Source organism: Heterodontus francisci, chromosome 4 (genome assembly GCF_036365525.1).
Source record: "Heterodontus francisci isolate sHetFra1 chromosome 4, sHetFra1.hap1, whole genome shotgun sequence".
Taxonomy (NCBI): domain Eukaryota; kingdom Metazoa; phylum Chordata; class Chondrichthyes; order Heterodontiformes; family Heterodontidae; genus Heterodontus; species Heterodontus francisci.
Genome location: NC_090374.1, coordinates 56,828,868 through 56,843,276, shown reverse-complemented (window position 1 = coordinate 56,843,276; position 14,409 = coordinate 56,828,868). Strand labels below are relative to the sequence as shown.

The window sequence follows — 14,409 nt, the reverse complement described above, 5'->3', positions numbered from 1 at the left end:
GAGTCAAGTATAGGTCAGACCAGGTAAAGAGGACAGATTTTCTTACCTAAAGGACTTTACGAACATACAAATTATGAGCAGGAGTAGGCCATTCGGCCCCTTGAGCCAGCTCCGTCATTCAATAAGTTCATGGCTGAACTGATTTCTCCACATTACCACCTTTCACACCCCCCCCCCCCTTGCTTATCAAGAATCTATCTACCTCTGCCTTAAACATATTCAAAGACACTGCTTCCACCACCTTTTGAGGAAGAGAATTCCAAAGACTCATGACCCTCAGAAAAAAAATTTCTCCTCACTTGTGTCTTAAATTTATTTTAAACAGTGACCCCTGGTTCTAGATTCAAGGGGAAACATCCTTTCCACATCCACCCTGTCAAGACCCCTCAGGATCTTATATGTTTCAATCAAGTTGCCTCTTACTCTTCTAAATGTTAGCGATACAAGCCTAGCCTGTCCAATCTTTCCTCATAAGATAGGCCTTCCATTCCAGCTGTCAGTCTAGTAAACCTTCTCTGAACTGCCTCCTAGGCATTTACATCCTTCCTTAAATAAGGAGACAAATACTATACACAGTACTCCAGATGTGGTCTCACCAATGCCCTGTATAACTGAAGCATAACCTCCCTACTTTTGTATTAAATTCCCCTCACGATAAACGATAACATTCAATTAACTTTCCTAATTACATGCTGCACCTGCATACTAACCTTTTGCGATTCATACACTAGGACACCCAGATCCCTCAGCATCTCAGAGCTCTGCAATCTCTCACCATTTAGATAATATGCTTCTTTTTTATTCTTCTTGACAAAATGCACAACTTTGCATTTTCCAACATTATACTCCATTTGCCAGATTTCTGCCCACTCACTTAACCTATCTATATCCCGTTGTAGTCTCCTTATGTCCTCTTCACATCCTACTTTCCTACCTTTTTGTCATCAGCAAATTTAGCAACCAGACCTTCGGTCCCTTCATCGAAGTCATTTATATAAACTGTAAAAAGTTCAGGCCAGCGCATTGATCCCCGTGGCATAACACTCATTACATCTTGCTAACCAGAAAATGACCCATTTATGTCTACTCTCTGTTTCCTGTTAACTAGCCAATCTTCTATCCATGCCAATATGTTACCCTCTACACCATGAGCTTTTATTTTTTGCAATAACCTTTGATGTGGCACCTTATCAAATGCCTTCTGGAAATCTAAGTACAATACATCCACCGGTTCCCCTTCATCCACAGCACATGTAACTCCCTCAAAGAACTCCAATAAATTGGTTAAACATGATTTCCCTTTCACAAAACCATGTTGACTCTGCCTGATTACCTTCAATTTTTCTAAGTGCCTTGCTATAACATCTTTAATAATAAAGAACAAAGAACAGTACAGCACAGGTACAAGCCATTCGGCCCTCCAAGCCTGCGCCGATCTCGATGCCTGCCTAAACTAAAACCTTCTGCACTTCCGGGGACCGTATCCCTCTATTCCCATCCTATTCATATATTTGTCAAGATGCCTCTTAAACGTCATTATCGTGCCTACTTCCACCATCTCCCCCAGCAGCAGGTTCCAGGCACTCACCACCCTCTGTGTAAAGAACTTGCCTCGCACATCCCCTCTAAACTTTGCCCCTCGCACCTTAATCCTATGTCCCCTAGTAACTGACTCTTGCACCCTGGGAAAAAGCTTCTGACTATCCACTCTGTCCATGCCACTCATAACTTTGTAAACCTCTATCATGTCGCCCCTCCACCTCCGTCATTCCAGTGAAAACAATCAGAGTTTATCCAAGCTCTCCTCATAGCTAATGACCTCCAGACCAGGCAACATCCTGGTAAACCTCTTCTGTACCCTCTCCAAAGCCTCCACGTCCTTCTGGTAGAGTGGCGACCAGAATTGCACGCAATATTCTAAGTGTGGCCTAACTAAAGTTCTGTACAGCTGCAGCATGACTTGCCAATTTTATACTCTATGCCCCGACCGATGAAGGCAAGCATGCCGTATGCCTTCTTGACCACCTTATCCACCTACATTGCCACTTTCAGTGTCCTGTGGACCTGTACGCCCAGATCTCTCTGCCTGTCAATACTCCTAAGGGTTCTGCCATTTACTGTATACTTCCCACCTGCATGAGATCTTCCAAAATACATTACCTCACATTTGTCCGGATTAAAGTCCATCTGCCATTTCTCCGCCCAAGCCTCGAACCGATCTATATCCTGCTGTATCCTCTGACAATCCTCATCACTGTCCGCAACTCCACCAACCTTTGTGTCGTCCGCAAACTTACTAATCAGACCAGCTACATTTTCCTCCAAATCATTTATATATACTACAAACAACAAAGGTCCCAGCACTGATCCCTGCGGAACACCACTAGTCACATCCCTCCATTCAGAAAAGCACCCTTCCACTGCTACCCTCTGTCTTCTATGACAGAGCCAGTTCTGTATCCATCTTGCCAGCTCACCTCTGATCCCGTGTGACTTCACCTTTTGTACCAGTCTGCCATGAGGGACCTTGTCAAAGGCTTTACTGAAGTCCATATAGATAACATTCACTGCCCTTCCTTCATCAATCATCTTTGTCACTTCCTCAAAAAACTCAATCAAATTAGTGAGACACGACCTCCCCTTCACAAAACCATGCTGCCTCTCGCTAATAAGTTTGTTTGTTTCCAAATGGGAGTAAATCCTGTCACGAAGAATCCTCTCTCATAATTTCCCTACCACTGACGTAAGGCTCACCGGCCTATAATTTCCTGGACTATCCTTGCTACCCTTCTTAAACAAAGGAATAACATTGGCTATTCTCCAGTCCTCTCGGACCTCACCTGTAGCCAATGAAGATGCAAAGATTTCTGTCAAGGCCCCAGCAATTTCTTCCCTTCTAGATTCTAACATTTTACCTAAGGCAGATGTTAAGCTAACTGGCCTGTAGTTTCCTGTTTTCTGTCTCCCTCCCTTTTTGAATAAAGGAGTTACATTTGCTATTTTCCAGTCTAACAGAACGTTCCCCGAATCTAGGGAATTTTGGAAAATTAAAACTAACATTAGAACATTACAGCGCAGTACAGGCCCTTCGGCCCTCGATGTTGCGCCGATCATCTGACCTACACTATTCCATTTTCATCCATATGTCTATCCAATGACCACTTAAATGCCCTTAAAGTTGGCGAGTCTACTACTGTTGCAGGCAGGGCGTTCCACGCCCCTACTACTCTCTGAGTAAAGAAACTACCTCTGACATCTGTCCTATATCTTTCACCCCTCAACTTAAAGCTATGTCCCCTCGTGTTTGCCATCATCATCCGAGGAAAAAGACTCTCACTATCCACCCTATCTAACCCTCTGATTATCTTGTATGTCTCTATTAAGTCACCTCTCCTCCTCCTTCTCTCTAACGAAAACAACCCCAAGTCCCTCAGCCTTTCCTCGTAAGACCTTCCCTCCATACCAGGCAACATCCTAGTAAATCTCCTCTGCACCCTTTCCAAAGCTTCCACATCCTTCCTATAATGCGGTGACCAGAACTGCACGCAATACTCAAGGTGCGGCCTCACCAGAGTTTTGTACAGCTGCATCATGACCTCGTGGCTCCGAAACTCGATCCCCCTACTAATAAAAGCTAACACACCATATGCCTTCTTAACAGCCCTATTAACCTGGGTAGCAACTTTCAGGGATTTATGTACCTGGACACCAAGATCTCTCTGCTCATCTACACTACCAAGAATCTTCCCATTAGCCCAGTACTCTGCATTGCTGTTACCCCTTCCAAAGTGAATCACCTCACACTTCTCCGCATTAAACTCCATTTGCCATCTCTCAGCCCAGCTCTGCAGCCTATCTATGTCCCTCTGTACCCTACAACACCCTTCGACACTATCCACAACTCCACCGACCTTCGTGTCATCCGCAAATTTACTAACCCACCCTTCTACACCCTCATCCAGGTCATTTATAAAAATGACAAACAGCAGTGGCCCCAAAACAGAACCTTGCGGTACACCACTAGTAACTAAACTCCAGGATGAACATTTGCCATCAACCACCACCCTCTGTCTTCTTTCAGCTAGCCAATTTCTGATCCAAAGCTCTAAATCACCTTCAACCCCATACTTCCGTATTTTCTGCAATAGCCTACCGTGGGGAACCTTATCAAACGCCTTACTGAAATCCATATACACCACATCCACGGCTTTACCCTCATCCACCTGTTTGGTCACCTTCTCGAAAATCTCAATAAGGTTTGTGAGGCACGACCTACCCGTCACAAAACCGTGCTGACTATCGCTAATGAACTTATTCTTTTCAAGATGATTATAAATCCTATCTCTTATAACCCTTTCCAACATTTTACCCACAACCGAAGTAAGGCTCACAGGTCTATAATTACCAGGGCTGTCTCTACTCCCCTTCTTGAACAAGGGGACAACATTTGCTATCCTCCAGTCCTCCGGCACTATTCCTGTCGACAATGACGACATAAAGATCGACAACAACGGCTCTGCAATCTCCTCCCTGACTTCCCAGAGAATCCTAGGATAAATCCCATCTGGCCCAGGGGACTTATCTATTTTCACTCTTTCCAAAATTGCTAACACCTCCTCCTTGTGAATCTCAATCCCATCTAGCCTAGTAGGCTGTATCTCAGTAATCTCCTCGGCAACATTTTCTTTCTCTACTGTAAATACTGACGAAAAATATTCATTTAACGCTTCCCCTATCTCCTCTGATTCCGCACACAACTTCCCACTACTATCCTTGATTGGCCCTGTTCTAACTCTTATCATTCTTTTATTCCTGATATACCTATAGAAAGCCTTAGGGTTTTCTTTGATCCTATCCGCCAATGACTTCTCGTGTCCTCTCCTTGCTCTTCTTAGCCCTCCCTTTAGATCCTTCCTGGCTAGCTTGTAACTCTCAAGCGCCCTAACTGAGCCTTCATGTCTCATCCTAACATAAGCCGCCCTCTTCCTCTTGACAAGCGCTTCAACTTCTTGAGTAAACCACGGCTCCCTCGCTCCCTGCCTGACAGGTACATACTTATCAAGGACACGCATTAGCTGCTCCTTGAATAAGCTCCACATTTCGTTTGTGCCCATCCCCTGCAGTTTCCTTCCCCATCCTACACATCCTAAATCTTGCCTAATCGCGTCATAATTTCCTTTCCCCCAGCTATAATTCTTGCCCTGCGGTATATACCTGTCCCTGCCCATCGCTAAGGTAAACCTAACCGAATTGTGATCACTATCGCCAAAGTGCTCACCTACATCTAAATCGAACACCTGGCCGGGTTCATTACCCAGTACCAAATCCAATGTGGCATCGCCCCTGGTTGGCCTGTCCACATACTGTGTCAGAAAACCCTCCTACACACACTGGACAAAAACAGACCCATCTAAAGTACTCGAACTATAGTATTTCCAGTCAATATTTGGAAAGTTAAAGTCCCCCATAACCACTACCCTGTTACTCTCGCTCCTGTCGAGAATCATCTTCGCTATCCTTTCCTCTACATCTCTGGAACTATTCGGAGGTCTATAGAAAACTCCCAACAGGGTGACCTCTCCTCTCCTGTTTCTAACCTCGGCCCATACTACCTCAGTAGACGAGTCCTCAAACGTCCTTTCTGCCGCTGTAATACTTTCCTTGATTAACAATGCCACACCCCCCCCTCTTTTACCCTCTTCTCTGTTCTTACTGAAACATCTAAATCCCGGAACCTGCAACATCCATTCCTGCCCCTGCTCTACCCATGTCTCTGAAATGGCCACAACATCAGGATCCCAGGTACCAACCCATGCTGCAAGCTCACCCACCTTGTTCCGGATGCTCCTGGCGTAACGCATCAACTATCTCACTAGCAAATTCTTTTAAGACCCTAGGACGAAGTCCATCAGGAGCCAGGGACTTGTTAGCCCAAGCTGCAACAATTTATTCAGTACCACTTCCCTGGTGATTGTAATTTTAAGTTCCTCCCTCCCTTCCGTTTCCTGACTTACAGCTAATTCTGGGATGTTACTTGTATCCTCTGTAGTGAAGACTGAATCAAAATATCTGTTCAATTCATCTGCCATTTCCTTATTATCCATTATTAATTCCCCAGACTCACTTTCTATCCTGAACCAGATGGATTTATACGACGATCTGTTAGTTTCATGACCATCATTACTGACACTGCCTTTTTATTCCAGATTTATTTACTTAATTGAATTTAAATTCTCCAGCTGGCCTGGTGGGATTTGAACTCACGTCTCCAGATCATCAGCCCAGGCCTCTGGATTATGGGTCCATTATTATGCAACCATGCTCCCAGCCTCCTTCAGTCCTCTAAAACCCTCCATTCACCCAACTCTTCTCTTGATACATTCCTCTTTCCATTGACTCTCCCACTGATTGCCGTGCCTTCAGCCACCGACCCCATGCTCCAGAAATCACTCTGCAAACCCATCAGCCTCTCCACCTTCCTCTTCACCTTTCAAACCTTCCTAAAACCCCATCTCCTTGACCAAGCTTTTGGTCACCACTGCTTCTTTGGGTCACCATCCATTTTTTTATTGCACCTCTGCAGCATTTTAGGACATTTTGCAATGTTAAAGGAACTTTATAGATGCAAATTAGTGTTCTTGATACTCATTCTACATAGCAATGAAAAGCATTCCTTGTCCTTAGGCCTTTTAATAGGGAGTGTTCAATAATCTAATAAACCTATTCTTATGCTATAATTTAACTTCACTAATTGCGTGGGTTTCCGCCGGGTGCTCCGGTTTCCTCCCACAGCCAAAGACTTGCAGGTTGATAGGTAAATTGGCCATTGTAAATTGCCCCTAGTGTAGGTAGGTGGTAGGAGAATGGTGGGGATGTGGTAGGGAATATGGGATTAATGTAGGATTACTATAAATGGGTGGTCGTTGGTCGGCACAGACTCGGTGGGCCGAAGGGCCTGTTTCAGTGCTGTACCACTAAACTAAACTAAACTAATTCATACTGACTTCCACTGTAAAGTTCTTCATCAGTCAGTATCTCAAAAAAAAACAAGCACTGATAACACCAAATGATGTTAATATCAAAAACCAGGTGAGCTGATGAAATGAAGCAAAGTTCCTTTAATGGAAATATCACTGGCAGCAAATTCAACCTGTGATAATAAAATGAGACAATTCTTACTCGCTTAGAACTTAACTAAATTCCAGCTTCCTCTTGTGCTACAAATTTGCTAAAATATCAATGCTCTCCTAATATTCATGATTCAGAAGTATTGTCAAGTTTAATATCAGAGTTCATATGCAAGTTTCAACCATTTGAAAACAGTATATTCCGCATCTACATCCCAATAAAAGCACATAGCATGTTAACCTACTTTTGCATATGATGCAATGCACTAGCAAAACCTGTTTGCATGCAATCTGTTGTGAACAGAGACAACTAGATTTCTATAAAACTCAGTATTTAACAAATCTAACAAAAGCAAGCATAATAACAGTCTTCAATCAGTAACTTAATAAAAGGGAAACAGAAAATCAAGTATTGAAGAAAAACTCCTGAGGGAGAAAAGCTATAATACCAGTTATGATATTACAAATGGGAACAAAAAATATAACATAGGGATTTAAGGTACTTCATAAACTCACATCAAATCCCATTCACCCATCTGTGCTCACTGACCTACACTGGCTCCTGGTCAAGCAATGCTAGGATATTGAAGCTCTCATCTTGCTTTCAAATCTTTCCATGGCCTCATCCCTCCATATCATTGTAATTTCCTCCAGCCCCACAACCTTCTGAGATATCTGGTCTCTTGAACATCCCCTATTTTAATTGCTCAATCATTGGCAGCTTGGTCTTCAATTATCTGGGCCCTAAACTCTGGAATTCCCTCCATAAACCTCTCTTTCCTCCTTCAGATGCCCCTTAAAAACATCTTTGACCTAGCTATTGGCCATCTGGTCTAATATTGTCATATGACTCACTGTCAAATGATGCTTTATAACGTCCCTGTGAAGCACCTTGTAAATTTTTATTACGTTAAAGGCATGATATAAATACACGTTGCTGTAAAGGATGAATACAACCATAAGCTAGTTAAGTTTCAGACAAAAATGGTGGTGGCAGGACTAACAAACAGGACTATTTATTTCTCGAAGTCAGTAATCTACATAAGAGAGAATTAACATTACTGGTAACTGGGAAAGGTTTTCACCTAGAAAAAATTTACACAGAAAAATTAGTCTTCACATAACCAATCAAGGAGTTTTAAAAAATCAAAAATTTTCCAAAGGGTAGCACGTTAAATGTTAATCTGTCTTTCTCCTTCAGATAATGACTGAACTGCTTCACATTTTACAGTATCTAAACCATTAATTATTGCAATAAAATTGAGTTATGTTTTAGCTACATTTTGAACAAGAACTGGTTAGCACTTTGTGACTGAGGATGAGAAAAAGCCTTTGACTGATCAAGAGGCAAAGGAAACTGTACATAATCATAGGTGATTTCAATGTTTAAGAATTGAGTGGCAGACGACAGAAAACTGAAAAGGTCAACCACTGTAGAATGAAGACCAGCGTCTTTGCACTTTAAACCTTCAGCCATTGGATTTTCTGATTAGTCAATACTAGTTTGGTGGTCTGCAACCAAGTGTATAAGACTAAGGCTTTAGGCTTTGCACTATCATACATTCATATTCCAAAGCAAAAGCAGAACTTGCATTTATTTAGTGTTTTTAACATAGTAAAACGTCCCAATATGCTTCACAGGAGCATAACTAGAAAAAAATTGACACTGGGTCAAAGATGGAGCTGTTAGGGCAGGTGTTAGAATGCTTGGTCAGAAATAGGTTTTAAGGAATAAAAACAGGAAGTGTTGGAAATACTCAGCAGGTCAGACCTGAAATGTTAACTCTGTTTCTCTCTCCACACTGTAATTTATGGCACGGAAAGAGGCCATGCCAGCTCTCCACGAAGCTATGCAGTCAGTCCCACTCCTCAGCTCGATCCCCGTAGCTCTGTAAGTCTATTTCTCTCAAGTGGCCATCCAACTTCCTCGTTAAGTCATTGATTGTCTCAGCTTCCACCACCCTTGTGGGCAGCGAGTTCCAGGCCATTGCCACCCACAGCATAAAAAGTGCTTTCTCATATTCCTCCTGCATCTTTTGCCCAAAACTTTCAATCTGTATCCCCAAGTCCTTGTACCATTTGGTAACAGGAACATCTCCTACCAGGAGGTGAGAGGTGACATTATTTTACTTTAAAAAAAAGACAGTGAGAGCAAGAAGCAATATCCTAACAGCTTGTGTTCCAGCCAAGCCAGAAAGCACATGCCCTGCTGCAGAATCCAAAAGCCACATTATACAGCAGTAAGAGCTAGAAGTAACCCACTGTCTTCAATTGAACCTTCAATCAAGAGAGAAATCTATTCATCTTAGGTCTGTATCCATCGAGAACTTGACTTCTAAGAGAATTCAACAGGTTTATCGTGACTTTCGCCCCCTCCCCCACCACCTCTAAAAGACACCTTCCTTTTTTCCTTCTCTGTCTGTTTCTTGGTGTGTGCATGCAAATACGTGAGTGGCTGCGATGGCGACAGTTTCGTAATAAAGCGTATTAATCAATAAACTCCTTTGCGTAGAAGTTCATCGGGATCCCTTTTTGTGCACAGAGAACACCTCTTAGCTAGGCCTCAAACAGCTGTACTGAAGGTAAGTTGGAACTTCCTTTCAGGGATAAACCTTCCAAGCTTGTTAATTATCTATCCACAGAGAACTCGAAAGCCAAGATAGCTAACATTCACCTCACAGGTAAAGATATAGTACAATAAAACTCAGTGCTATTCAGTCTGCTTCTTTATACATTTGAAACAAAAAACGATGCATCAAGTATCCTATGTGAGGATGCAAAGTATTTTTTATTCTTTCATGGGATGTGGGCGTTGCTGGCAGGCCAGGAATTGCTGCCCATTCCTAATTGCCTTTGACAACTGAGTGGCTTGTTGGGCCATTTCAGAGGGCAGTTAAGAGTCAACCACATTGCTGTGGGTCTGGAGTCACATGTAGGCCAGACCAGGTAAGGACGGCAGATTTCCTTCCCTAAAGGACGTTAGTGAACCAGATGCATTTTTACAAGAATCAATTATATTTTCATAGCACCATTACTGAGACTAGCTTTCAATTCCAGATTTTTATCAATTGAATTTACTAATTAATTTAAATTGGATTTGAACCCATGTCCCAAGGCCCCCCAGGCCTCTGGATTGCTAGGTCAGTGACATTACACTATGCCACCACCTCCTGTTAATGAAGTCACTGCAGAAAAACAAAGTGCTTATATTTAAAAGGCTGTGCAATTTGCATCCCACTTGATAATCGTAAATCAAATTCTCTGATGTTGACAATTTGGCTCCTTTACATCACTAACCTGCAGCGGTGGTTTTGTTTTGGGTCAATCTCAGTGCCAGATGCAGAAACAGCAGCTGACCTCAGAAATGGCCTTTTCTAAACAAAAAAAACCCTACATCTTATAAGAGACGAGGAATCTGGGGCGGGGGGCGAGGGCAGGTGAAGAGAAGTATGTTACTCCTGAGTAAATAATATGCCGAACACTATAGGGCACAGCAGATCCAGCTGCCACATTGTAACTAACACCAGTCACCTGGCATTAGGGTTCCCTTGTCTGAGTACCCAGTTCCTAGGGAGACTGTGGACAGGTTGTACATCTTGGGAAGTTAAAGATAATGATAGGCGCTGATGCCCTTCCCTACACCGTCACAGAACACACCTGAGTAACCACGCAAAGTGGAGCAGGAAACCTTCTCAATCACTTTGTCAACTTTTTGAAGACAATGGCAATTGAAAGTTTCAGAAATCACCGATTCCTTTCGCAGCGGAGAATGACAGACACTGGGCCAGACCCAGAGCTCCAAGTGGCCGGGCCTTGGGAGGGGAGAACGCAGGGCCTCTCCCACCTGCCGGGTCGGTCTGCCCAGGGGCTCTGGCCGGAGCCTCCCTCCCTCCGTCAGTCAGTCACTGGAGACCGGCTTACATTTAAAGGAAGCATCACCCGCTTCTGTTCGTCCCGTTCTTACCGTTCCCGATCAGTCGCTTCACACCTCTCGGATCCAAGAAACTTTTCCGCCTCTTCCCTGACAAAAAATGTCGGAAATCCCAAATAAAACCGGTCACGTGGCCTGGAGTGACATCACCCCCTTCAGGTAGCAAGGACAGTCCTCCTGCCAATCTTCCTTTAAACTCCAGAATCGCTGTAAAGTTACCACATTGACGTATTATTACATTACAAAAAAGTCCCCTTAACAAATGGGAATTGTGAAGTCAGGTTCTTCCTGGTACCTAAGGAAGCGAACTCCAAAGGTTGCCTAAATTCTGCTCCGAAGCAGACAATTTCTATTACATGATTATTTTATATCAAGTGCGTTGCAGACTTCTGCAATAAGCATGACGTCTGCTGGACCAGGACTTCCACCTATGTTTTTTTTTAGATTGTTTGGGTACAGCTCAACCCCATTTCATCCGCATCTGAAATCCATGAAAGGGCAGGAAGGCCAAGTACAGCTACAGCAGAATGCACTGAGAATGCTCCCAATGATGGCAAATGACTTTCACCGTGAACATGCAGGCAACAAGATGCAGACAGCCTTCACCTGTAGCATGATAGTGTGATGGGAGTCAACATCCATCAAGCAGCGCCTGTGTCTTGCTGTCCTCCAATCGAGTAACATGACATATATACACCACATAAACCATGCTGTAAATTATACAAACAAACCCCTAGGATTTGTAAGGAGAAAGCTAACCAACCACAACAGTTAAAATTGCTGCATATAGGCTTTGGTACATCTCAAACTGGAGTGGGAGCAACAGTCCGGGACCCCGACTAAGTCTACCTTGTAAACAAACTGGAAATGGTTCAAAGATGTGCAGCACAGTTCATCTTCAACAACCATGTTGAACATAGTGTTCCTCTGTGCTGATCTCCCTAGACTAGCCTACACTGCAACAATGAAAGCAGCTGCGTAACCTTATACTGTTCCACAAAGCATTCACCAAAAGTTGCTATTGATATTCCACCATATGTTAAACAAGCAGTCTACTGCATGAGGAAAAACACCAACCAGTTTGTGCCTCTCCAATGTTGCACACAAGCATATGTGAACAGCTTCATACCAAATACCGTTAGAGACTGAAATAACCTCCCCCCACAAATAATTAACCAAACCACTTCCCAGGCATTTAAACTAAGTATACATGGAAAAGGGGAAACAAGAACAGATAATGTAGGGCAAGTGTGCAGCACAGAAGTGGCACCACGATGATGCCGCACAGTGATTTTCGGATACTATTCTGCGATTGAGAAATTTCTATTACACTTTGTAGCTGGGGCCACCAACCAGTGTTCAGCTTCTCAGTCCAGGAACAAGAATTGTGCTTGCCCACCCCCCGATCCCTCGAGGAAAACAGAGTACGAGCATCCCCACACCACTCCTGCTGAGGTCAGATAACAGATCAATTATAGGACCTGCAACTTGACCTGTATTTATTCCGGTTTAGAATCACACCAGGAAGCACATTTACCCACTGAGGCAGTGGGGAGTTTGCAATGCAGCTCTTCATGTTTGCTTGGCATATTTCAAACTTTAACAGCAATCTTCTATCAATCATATTTTCATTTTTAAACAAAAATGCTTAACATGCTTTACCAGGTGACAATGCACCAACTATAAGAAAAACTAAACATGACAAAAAGAAAATGCGGGTTAATTTTTTAACACCGATATTTTAACTTGAAAAGAATTTGTTGTAAGAAATTTCTCCAAACTTGTCTGAGCTACTACATTAAGATATCTGCTCTGATATACTGTCAGCCAACATTAACATAGCCATGGCCAAGCCAGTCCTGTCCTATTTCCAAAGAAACAGATGTAGCGGAAATACATAATTGCAAGGAAAAAGTAGTAACATCTATGAATATTGGAACGTGAAGATTAGACCCACAACATATCCTTAAAATTTATTAATTTACAGGATGTGGACTGGCCACCATTTATTGTCCATCTCAGCTCCCGAGAGTGTGTCAGTGTTCTTGAGCAGTTTGATAAAACTGTGTGGCTTGCCGGGCCAATTCAGAGGGTAGTTAAGAGTAAACCACATTGATGTAGGACTGGAGTCACAGATCAGCCAGTCCAGGTAAGAATAGCAGGTTTACTTCTCTAAAGGACATTAGTGAATCAATTTGACAGCTGATTGACCAGTACCAGGATTTAAATTCGTTATTCTCTGGCTCATTAGTCTAGGCCCTTAGATTCTTCTTCTTCTTTGGCCTCCTTGTCTCGAGAGACAATGGGTAAGCGCCTGGAGGTGGTCAGTGGTTTGTGCAGCAGAGCCTGGAGTGGCTATAAAGGCCAATTCTAGAGTGACAGACTCTTCCACAGGTGCTGCAGATAAAATTGGTTGTCGGGGCTGTTACACAGTTGGCTCTCTCCTTGCGCTTGTCTTTTTTTCTGCCAACTGCTAAGTCTCTTCGACTCGCCACGCTTTAGCCCCGCCTTTATGGTTGCCCGCCAGCTCTGGCGATCGCTGGCAACTGACTCCCACAACTTGTGATCAATGTCACAGGACTTCATGTCCCGTTTGTAGACGTCTTTAAAGTGGAGCCATGGACGGCCGGTGGGTCTGGTACCAGTGACGAGCTCGCTGTACAATGTGTCCTTGGGGATCCTGCCATCTTCCATCCGGCTCACATGGCCAAGCCATCTCAGGCGCCGCTGGCTTAGTAGGGTGTATATGCTGGGGATGTTGGCCGCCTCGAGGACTTCTGTGTTGGAGATACAGTCCTGCCACCTGATGCCAAGGATTTTCCGGAGGCCTTTAGATTACCACATCCAATAACAATCACAACATACTGTACCCAATGAGGTATAGAGTGGTAACAAATGGGTTCATCTATGTGGTCCTCTGCTCTGACAATAATAAAATGTGAGGAAAATAGCGAGTGAATATAAATTCTTTTCCATTGGGAAAAAGTGAAAGATGCCATAAACTGCTCTTTTGCAGCTCACAGAAGGTGGACTGAAGCAGCTCAACTTCCTACGCAGTACTAGTTGAGGAGCACACCCAGTACAGGGAGACAAGAATGGAGGGAGTTTTTTTTTTAAATTTGCATCTTTGCATTGAACATTTATGTTCTTGGGAAAAACTGAACAATTTGATATGACTATTCCAAAATTTTAATTCAAAAACCTTACATTTCGGCTTAATAGAAACAGTGATTTTTATCTTGTATGGAAAGCTATAAACCAGATAAACAGATCAAGGTGAAGCTGAATTCTTCAGAACATTCCTCCCAGTTGATGATAAAACAGTGTTAGTGAAGGGGAAGCCAAACAAAG

At 43.3% G+C, this 14,409-nt stretch overlaps 1 protein-coding gene across 2 annotated transcripts in view; it reads right to left on the bottom strand.

The window, feature by feature from the left end:
* ccdc125 (coiled-coil domain containing 125) overlaps positions 1-11,232 on the bottom strand; it is a 77,619-nt gene extending 66,387 nt beyond the window's left edge. The window contains exon 1 of one of the 2 annotated variants that reach the window (XM_068029603.1): positions 11,092-11,232. The gene's annotated coding sequence lies outside the window, so the exon portion shown is untranslated. The remainder of the gene's footprint in view (positions 1-11,091) is intronic. The other variant, XM_068029604.1, reaches the window with a different exon arrangement.
* Between the last annotated feature and the right edge of the window lie 3,177 nt (positions 11,233-14,409).